The sequence below is a fragment of the Engystomops pustulosus genome, chromosome 5 (assembly GCF_040894005.1).
Source record: "Engystomops pustulosus chromosome 5, aEngPut4.maternal, whole genome shotgun sequence".
In the NCBI taxonomy this organism is placed as follows: domain Eukaryota; kingdom Metazoa; phylum Chordata; class Amphibia; order Anura; family Leptodactylidae; genus Engystomops; species Engystomops pustulosus.
The window spans coordinates 187,163,053-187,173,077 of record NC_092415.1 but is presented as its reverse complement, the minus strand read 5'-3'; the positions used below and the strand labels follow the sequence as shown (position 1 = coordinate 187,173,077).

At 42.9% G+C, this 10,025-nt stretch overlaps 1 long non-coding RNA gene across 1 annotated transcript in view; it reads right to left on the bottom strand.

The window, feature by feature from the left end:
* LOC140134272 (uncharacterized) overlaps window positions 1–9,024 on the bottom strand; it is a 38,790-nt gene extending 29,766 nt beyond the window's left edge. Inside the window, exon 1 of the long non-coding RNA XR_011856174.1 lies at window positions 8,861–9,024. This is a non-coding gene — a long non-coding RNA (uncharacterized lncRNA). The remainder of the gene's footprint in view (window positions 1–8,860) is intronic.
* Between the last annotated feature and the right edge of the window lie 1,001 nt (window positions 9,025–10,025).

The following is a 10,025-nucleotide window of genomic DNA, read 5'->3' as shown; positions in this document are numbered from 1 at the left end:
ACTATATACACCCCCCTATAATAACTATATGCAGATTCCTATTATTGTTTTATAGACACCCCCCCCCCCATAATAAATATATACAATCCCCCAATAGTAACTTTATACAATCCTAGATAAAACATTAAAATTGTATTCACCCTTCATCGTTCCCCTCGCGGTGTCAGGGTGGATGTAAACACTCTGCGACGTCACCCAGCGGCAGGGCGCTGCCATCTTTATTTACATTCGATTGTCTATGGCAGAGAAGGGAACTTAAAGGCAGACACATCGGCAGGATTCGTACCACGCCTCCGGCGCCAAATACATTATTGGCGATTTGGTGGGGGCCCCGGGGCCCACGCCCCGGGAGCCCCCCCTATGATCCGGCCCTGAATGCACATACTGGTATGATATACATATACATGTTCACATATCCTGAAGGGTAATAGATATTGTGGGGTGCAATGGTAGCCTTCAGATGAACAAAAGTCGGTTGTCTTCACTTTTGAATAAGACCAAGCAGGAAGACAATGGTTGGCTTCAGCCGGCAAAAACAAATAATACAGTCAAGAGTAGACAACCATGTATTTACTTGGTCCCCCATTGGCCCAACTCTGGTTCTGCCTTCCATATTGTTCCACTGAGCTACACTCTCAGCTATGGAGCCTCACACCCGTCACCTGGCACTGCTGGCTTTATATAGGACTTGTAAACCCGGGCCTAGAACCTGGGAGCAGCCATCCCACCCAGCACTTTGACTCCTCCAGAACCTGTCCCGGATTAGCTGCTTTACTAAAATAACAGATTTGTGTCAACGGCTGAATGCCGCTGATACCAGCAATAAGACTTTTCCGTGTCACCTCGGGGACACGTATCGATCATCCACCACGACACCTTGTGCCTTCCTACAATATATATACACATATATATGTGTATGCACATGTCCTGAAGGGTAGCCAGGAGCTCCCGGGTCAAAAGAACTTAATATAAAACACTATAAACTCACCTCCAACGCTCCTCTTCTCCCCGCAGCTCCACGTTCTTCTTCGGGAGATGTGGTGGGGACATTACTATGGGGGCTGTGGTGGGGACATTACTATGGGAGCTGTGGTGGGGGCATTACAATGGGAGATGTGGTGGGGACATTACTATGGGGGCTGTGGTGGGGACATTACTATGGGGGCTGTGGTGGGGACATTACTATGGGAGCTGTGGTGGGGACATTACTATGGGGGCTGTGGTGGGGACATTACTATGGGGGCTGTGGTGGGGACATTACTATGGGGGCTGTGGTGGGGACATTACTATGGGAGCTGCGCTGGGGACATTACTATGGGAGCTGTGGTGGGGACATTACTATGGGGGCGGTGGTGGGGACATTACTATGGGGGCTGTGGTGAGGACATTACTATGGGAGCTGTGGTGAGGACATTACTATGGAAGCTGTGATGGAGACATTACTATGGGGGCGGTGGTGGGGGCATTACAATGGGAGATGTGGTGGGGACATTACTATGTGGGCTGTGGTGGGGACATTACTATGTGGGCTGTGGTGGGGACATTACTATGGGGGCTGTGGTGGGGACATTACTATGGGGGCTGTGGTGGGGACATTACTATGGGGGCGGTGGTGGGGACATTACTATGTGGGCTGTGGTGGGGACATTACTATGGGGGCTGTGGTGGGGACATTACTATGGGGGCTGTGGTGGGGACATTACTATGGGGGCGGTGGTGGGGACATTACTATGGGGGCGGTGGTGGGGACATTACTATGGGAGCTGTGGTGGGGACATTACTATGGGAACTGAAATGGGGACATTGCTATGGGAGCTGCGCTGGGGACATTACTATGGGGACATTGCTATGGGGGCTGCACTGGGGACATTGCTATGGGGGCTGCACTGGGGACATTGCAATGGGGGCTGTGGTGGGGACATTGCTATGGAAGCTGTGATGGAGACATTACTATGGGGGCTGTGATGGGGACATTACTATGGGGGCTGTGATGGGGACATTACTATGGGGGCTGTGATGGGGACATTACTATGGGGGCTGCACTGGGGACATTGCCATGGGGGCTGCACTGGGGACATTGCCATGGGAGCTGTGCAGGGGACATTGCCATGGGAGCTGTGCAGGGGACATTGCCATGGTAGCTGTGCAGGGGATATTACCATTAGGGCCTGTGCATTTTTGAGGGGCTCTGCTACATCTTATAAATGAGGGGAGGCTGCTGGACATTTTATTAATGAGTAGCGGCTGCATTTCCCACACTAGGCTTATACTCAAGTCAATGGGGCTCATTTACTTACCCTGCCGTTGGAGTTCACAGAAAGTGCATTGTCCAACTATAATCCACTATACCGCGAAATAGGTAGCCACAGAACATGCCGCCAGTAGATAGGTAGCCACATCACATGGCCCACAGTAACTAGGTAGCCACAGTACATGCGCCCCCAGTAGATAGGTAGCCCCAGTTCATGCCCCCCCCCAGTAGATAGCTAGCCCCAGCACATGCCCCCAGTACATATGTAGCCACAGCACATGCACCTAAATAGACAGATAGCTCCAGCACATGCCCCAAGTAGATAGATATTCAGTTTACTTTTTAGTAAACAAACAATAACATTCTTTTTCTGTAATGGGAATGCCCCTTTTACTTATTTTTTATATACTCACTTATAAGCCGAGCGGGACTTTTTTAGCACATGAACTGTTCTGAAAAACTTGGCTTATGTATATATTGTAGAGGCGGTCCCCTACTTAAGAACACTCGACTTACAGATGACCCCTAGTTACAAACGTACCTCTGGGTGTTGGTAATTTATTGTACTTTAGTCCTAGGCTACAATGATCAGCTGTAACAGTTATCACAGGTGTCTGTAATGAAGCTTTAGTGATAATCCTGGTTCTTATGACAACCCAACATTTTTAAAATCCAATTGTCACAGAGACCAAAAAAGTTCTGTCTGGTATTACAATGATAAAATATATAGTTCCGACTTACATACAAATTCAACTTAAGAACAAACCTACAGACCCTATCTTGTATGTAACCTGGGGACTGCCTGGTATTTCTTGGTTAGCTAGTGTTTTCCCCAGTGGTTTTTTTGACATTGTATAACTTACAGCAAATGTACACAAGCTCTCCCAGTGCTCCAAGATATCACTTTTAACTCACAATTAATAGCAAATTAATTTGGGATTAAATTAAACTTTTTGGAAAAATTAAAATCAGTAAAAGTAAAATCTATTTTTTTCAAAGTTTGTTTACAATTAACACCTAAGGGGGTATTTATCAGGGATTCTGCGGCACATCAGTGCTAGTACTTATTTATTTTCCCCTTACTGCGGATGGGGAAACTGCAAGAGCAACGTAAAATAAAAAGAATAAAAAAATAATAATAAATAAAAAAAAGGTAAAGAATTAATTAAAAAAAATAACACCCATGCTTACTGAATGATTTAATACCAAAATAAGTTTAATATCTGTGATCCCCCATCATTGACACCTTCTTCATAATTTGTATTTTCATACATTATATTCGAAAAAGTAAGTATTGTGAAATTTTATTTTTTATTGCCCGGTAGTGCACATATATACTCGAGTATAAGCCTAGTTTTTCAGCACAAAAAAAATGTGCTGAAAACCCAAACTTGGCTTATACTCGAGTAAAAAAAAATATAGATTTTACCAGGTTTTTGTGGTAAAACTAGGGGCCTCGGCTTATACTTGGGTCGGCTTATACTCGAGTATATACGGTAGATATAAATGAGTCGGAGAATGGCCAAATAAAAGTCTGAAAGCCTTTAGAAATGTGGTGCAAGGCATTTTAGACAGTTTTTATTGGCGCAAAAATCACCAGAGTTGTGTCCCAAATGCGTTAATAAATTCCTCCCGATGTGTTACAGATATATTTATCCCATGACCTTGCAGATTCAGATTCTAATTATATACAATGTGATATTCCATGGACAAGCCACAGAGGAAGGCGGTAACACTTGTATCATGAGTGGAGGCCATCTGTATTCACCATTTATTGAAACAGTGGAGAATGTTGCCTTTGTCTGTGTGTCTATTCATCACCGTCCCTTTATTTGTAACAATACATTGTAGTCCATTGTATTTGTTCTAGAAACCCACAGGCAGAAACTGTAGCTGCAGATACCAGCCCTGCAGACGTCACCCTGCCACCCCTTTAGTCTTGTATTGTTTCCTCAACTATCCCAGATGAAAAGCAAAAGATATGGACTTAAAAAGATAAAGATACTGCAGTATAGTATGTATAGTATGTAGAAATAGGATAAGTTTCATGATGTCTTCTCTCGGTATGTCACCAGTGATGAGTAATTTCCAGAGGACAGCTTGTATCGCTTCACTGAAAGACAACAATTTCTCTGGCTGTGTGGGAGGAATACTGCACAATCTGAGACGCTGGGCTTCTTCATGTGATGTAATATGGCTAATCCATAGGTTATTGAAGGGCTTGTCCATGACTGAAACAAATACCCTGTTATTAGGGTAGGTTATTCATTGCAGTTTGCAAAAAAAGACTGTGGTCAGGGAAAAACCCTCCAGACATAACTCCGACATTGGGGGTCATTTACTAAAGGCCCGATTCGCGTTTTCCCGACGTGTTACGCGAATATTTCCGATTTGCGCCGATTGTACCTGAATTGCCCCGGGATTGTGGCGCACGCGATCGGATTGTGGCGCATCGGCGGCGGCATGCGCGCGACGGAAATCGGGGGGCGTGGCCGAACGAAAACCCGACGTATTCGGAAAAACCGCTGCATTTAAAAACCGAAAAAGTGTCGCTTGGGGAGCGCTTACCTTCACTTGGTCCGAGGTGGTGAATTCCGGCGCGATGAGATGACTTTCAGCGCAGCAGCGCCACCTGGTGGACGGCGGAAGAACTACGTTCATAAATCCCGGCCGGACCCGAATGCAGAGCAGAGAATGCGCCGCTGGATCGCGACTGGACCAGGTAAGTAAATGTGCCCCATTGTTCTGCTGGTCTCCGGGGGCAATACCGAGCACTATCTTTACTCTTACATGGTGAAATCTAAATGGGATATCCATAATTTTCTCCTAATACTCCGTACACAAAGCTAGCACAAAAAAATTCCTGCAGATTATCCTTAAAGGAAACCTACCTGAAGAAGTAGATGTGATGGTAGATTCCTCCTGCTGCCTCTGCTTAATCTGTAATTGAATCATCCTGGAACATAACCTAACTTGTTAAAAAAAACTTTGGGGGACATTTATCATAGCCTTTTAGACTGTTTCGCTGTTTTTTTTGCACGCAGTTAGTAAATTTGGCGTGCAAGCAAAAGTTGGCATTTAGTGGTTTTGAGTGTCTGCACCTTATCTGACATAGCGAATGGATGTCCTGCAGGTGTTTTAATGGCATCTGTCCCTATTTTGAGCCTAAAAAGTCACAAAAAAAGTCAGAAAAAAAAACACCTGCTCTGAGCAGGTGCACTTGAAAAAAAACCCTCAATTTTCATTACTGGAAACAAAGGTCTTCGGTTCCCAAATGAAAAATTAACTGTATGCAACATAAAAAATACTTCAGCGCAGTTTTGGGCTACATTCACATGACCGTAGGGGGGGGGGGGGCGTATATACAGCCACAAGCTTGCGGACGTACTTATGTCCAACCTAGAAGGCAATGGCCACAGAAAGCGACCGTACCGCTCCATACACTGGGATGAGTTAGGACATGTACTATCTTTCCCCATGTTACGGCACCATGCGTCTTGCATCGCTATGGATAGGGGAGGGGTCACCCTGCGGGCATACGTTTGTGTGATTGCAGCCTAAAAATTTAAAATTTCTCAAGTAACGACTTCTCTATAGGATCATATTTTTGAGTAGGATTATTATTATCTTAATGTGCAGATATGAAAATATTTCCTACACATTATAATAAAAAAGGCAGAGATTTTTTTTTTTTTTTTGACAGATCTGTAACTTTTAGTCTTTGTATTTACAACAAAATGTAGTCCGGACATTGTACATACTGATACTTTTTGGTGCAAAATTAAGCCCTAAACGTTCAGTCACCTTTTCTCAGTTTTGCTTCATTATTGGTCACAAATGAGATCTACTTTTAGGAGAATAATTTAAGTCAAATTTCTTGCAAAATTAGGCGCAAATGAATCGGACATGCGACAATTCCAAAACGCATTTAACAAGGCAGAACACCAATGTACATAAATTACAAGCCAAGAAAAGGAACAAACAAGGCGCTAAAATAAATGTCCCCCTTTATTTTAGTAATATGTAAATTAACTGCAGGGGCTACTGGGGCGAGTACTATCCTTAGCTCCCAGAGCCCGGCCAGGCTAGTACACGCCCCAGTAGCCTCTGCAGTTAATTTACATAATACTAAAATAAAGATTTTAACAAGTTAGGTTAGGTTCCAGGATTATAAAATTACAGATTAGGGCAGAGGCAGCAGGAGGAATCTACCATCACATCTACTTCTCATGGTAGATTCCTCATGGTAGGTTTCCTTTAAAAGTCACCCAGTGCAGAGCTGTTGTCGAATGTTTGCCCCATATTTTACATAGCGAGTTACTTTGAGCATTGCTCTTGGCGCCAGATCCTGCAGATAACGTGCCAGATTTGATTCAATATGAGATATTTTCCAGTGAGCACTTGGCTCTCATTGACAGCTATTCACAAGCCAATTATGTGAAAAAACAGATGTGAGAGAATCTGAATTTCATTTCATCTGGAACATTTTGGACGCTGTCAGAAAACAACAACTTGAAAAATATTTGGAATTAACATAGAATCTTCCTTCTAGCTTTTTTTATTTATTCTTTTCAAATTTCACTGCTTTCGATGTGAATATGTTCCCAACATCTCTGGATTACACTTATAATTGTACACTTTTTACGAAACACAAATATAACAGGTTATTTGCATTCTATTAAAGGGGTTTTCCATTGGGAATATTTTAGTTATGGGTTAAAATAGGTTAAAATCCAAACATTACTTGCTCCGATCTCCTGTTGTTCCTATTCCATTGTTTATTGGATCCCAGCTGGTCTCTACTTCCTGCTTCTGTCTCAACACACAGGAAACACCTGGTTATAGAGAACTTTTTACCACCTCCATCAACTCTAACTCGCTCTCTCTAATAGGTGCCACAACAGGGATTCTGGCACAGTTCAAATTTTCTTTCTAGCCCGCAGCATTCATGGGCAATTAATGCCATCATGTTTGGATCTACAGTCAAATAGGTAGATTGGGGTTGTCTGCTCCGACCTATCCATCTCAATGGAGGGAGCCTTATGTTGGGTAATTAGGTTTTCTACTATCAGACGGTGGTCCTGGAATGGAGAAATTGGCTTGGCACCACCCATTTGTTATTACAATGTTGAAAATATTAACATTGATGGCTTGGAAATGGTGGAGACTACAGAAACTCTTCCGTCTATGTCAGAATCAGTGAATAAACAAGTTGGGGTTGGTGTTTGACTTTAAAGGCATTTTCCTACGAAGAAAAGATTCTTAGATATACTCAGGATAACAAAGTAACACATCGTGTAATTCACTGTTATCAACAAAAATACAGCATTTTATAGATATAAGTCCAACCTGTCTCTATCAGTCCTAGTGTATACAATTTCGGTTGCCCTGGGATCCGACTGTAAATCTTCTGATTTTATGGTCGGACAGGTCATGTTCTTCCACATAGACACTCACAGATACTTCCTGCCAGCAAGCAGCGTGCACAGACTTACTCTACAAGTTACAGTTAAGATAAGATCTTTATAGCAGGGGAAGGAGGCATGTAGCAAAGCTCACTGTGTGTGTTATAGCTGAGTTAGCTTAGTGTCATTGTGTGTTATATTCATCTCATGGATCTCATCATTTCTCATCTCTGATCTGTCTCATCTCTGTTTTTCTATGTGTAAGATACTAGTAAAATGTTCAGAAACTAAATAAAAGTGTATATAACCCTGTACTCTGATAATCTAAGCACATTGTCAGCACACAGCATCTTATAGCACAGAGGAATCATGAAGTGTCTGCTTAGAGAGTCTGGAATCTTACACTGACCCTCACTGAGTGATAGGAGCTGAAACAGCAATAAAACTGATCAAAATTGTAAAGTAAGGGGGTTAAAAATTATCTTTATTGTGTAAACATCACTAGGGGGTTCAAATTTGAGAACTTTCTTTCACGGGAAAACCCATTTAAGTAATTATTGTATGAGGTTTGTCATCACTGAGGAGGAATTTCTCTTTATTTCAAAATGGACCCAAAAATTTAGACCAGCAGTACACCAAATGTAAAATGTAGACTGGGCTTTGTTGTCAGAGGAGAAGCAGGGAATCAGTGAAATCTATTTTATGGAATATGCTATCATGATGGTGACCTACTGCACCTATCTGTCCTTGATGAGCCAGAGCATGGAGCTGCTATCAGACATTGGAGTGGTTCTTTATGTTGGCTAAAAGAGATGACGTCTCGGACAAGGATTGTTAAAAATGTTTACAAACCAGTAGCAATTTCCACTAAAATGTATTTATGAGAGATATTAGCTACAATAGTATAATCCCCTTATTTCACACATGCCACATTACACTAAACCAGATGTGTCTGGTATGTACCGAGTTTCGCTTCTCTCATCTTGGCTTAGATTTTTACATTTGAGCATCAGATTTTTCTTCCAGATTTGGACACATTGAACTACATTGTCTTTACAGAACAAGACGAAAACATCACCCTTCGTGCTTTAAGAAGGATGATGATGTTCCTTCTTGGCATCGCATCCTCCGCACAATTCCATCTGTGCTCAGCATTATCCTTTTTTAGTTATTTAACCAAAAATAAAGTTATTCCTATGCATACCTTCATATTCATGTATGAGTCCCAGCTGCGGGGTGTTCTTCATCCAAATTTATATGTGTTATTGCCTGCCAAGATAGTTTATATCAGGATACACTATATAAATATTGCAGTAGGTTCCATCATGATGACAAGGAGATAAATGGTGAAGATAACATTCGTAAAAAGCTTAAGATACGGACCTGAGGCTACAGAGATGGACAAATCTCAAGAGCGGGAGAGCAACAAAATCTCAAACTTTCTCAGTTGATATCTAATGATGTCTATAAAGGATATCTCTACTCCTTGGTCCACGAGTGCACTAGTCATTGGGATGACAATGAGATGACCCGGTCCCGTCGCGATCCCGCGGTGCGTTGTCCGACGAGGATTCGGGTCCGATGCGATTCACTAAGATCGTGCGCCCGAGTTCCTGCATGTGTCGCTTCTGCTCAGAGTTCCGCCGGAGTTCACCTTCTTCTTCCCGGTGCATGTGAGTGCTTGATCTAGCGACACAGTTGCTTCTCTAAATTCCGCGGTTTGTCCGAATCCGTTGGGTTATCCGACGGCCACGCCCCCCGATTTCAGTCGCATGCAAGCCAGCGCCGATGCACTACAATCCAATCTCATGCGCCAAAAACCCAGGGCCATTCAAGGCAAAACGAAAATAATCGCGAAACTCAACAAAAGTGCGGCATTCAGACCCTTGGTAAATGTGCCCCATAGTGTTTCACTCTTAAAATATCACCTTTTAATCGGGTTGTTTTACCGGACCAAATACGTTTTTAAGATTATAGCCCACCCAACAATCAATAAGGACAATAAAGCACCATCCTGCCACCATCACAGCCTAAAATGAATACTACATTTAAAAAATGGCTGGAAAACATGGAAGGAATGAGTCAGCAAGAGCCAAGATCCAAGTTTTCACTAGCCAAAACCTATGAACTATGTGATATTAAGGAGTTTATGTTACCCTTTGAATAGGAGATACATTTCTGATCGTTCATGGTCTGACCATTGGATTATCCACCATACCCCAGGTGCACCTAGTGAGCAGTAATGCACCTGCTTGGCATCAGCTCGATTCACTTATATGGGATCGATGAAGAAGAGAGAAGTCTCGTTCAAGGAGTAACCATGGAGTCCAGGAGTCAGTTTTCAGCCCATTTCCCACAAGTAAGTTTAG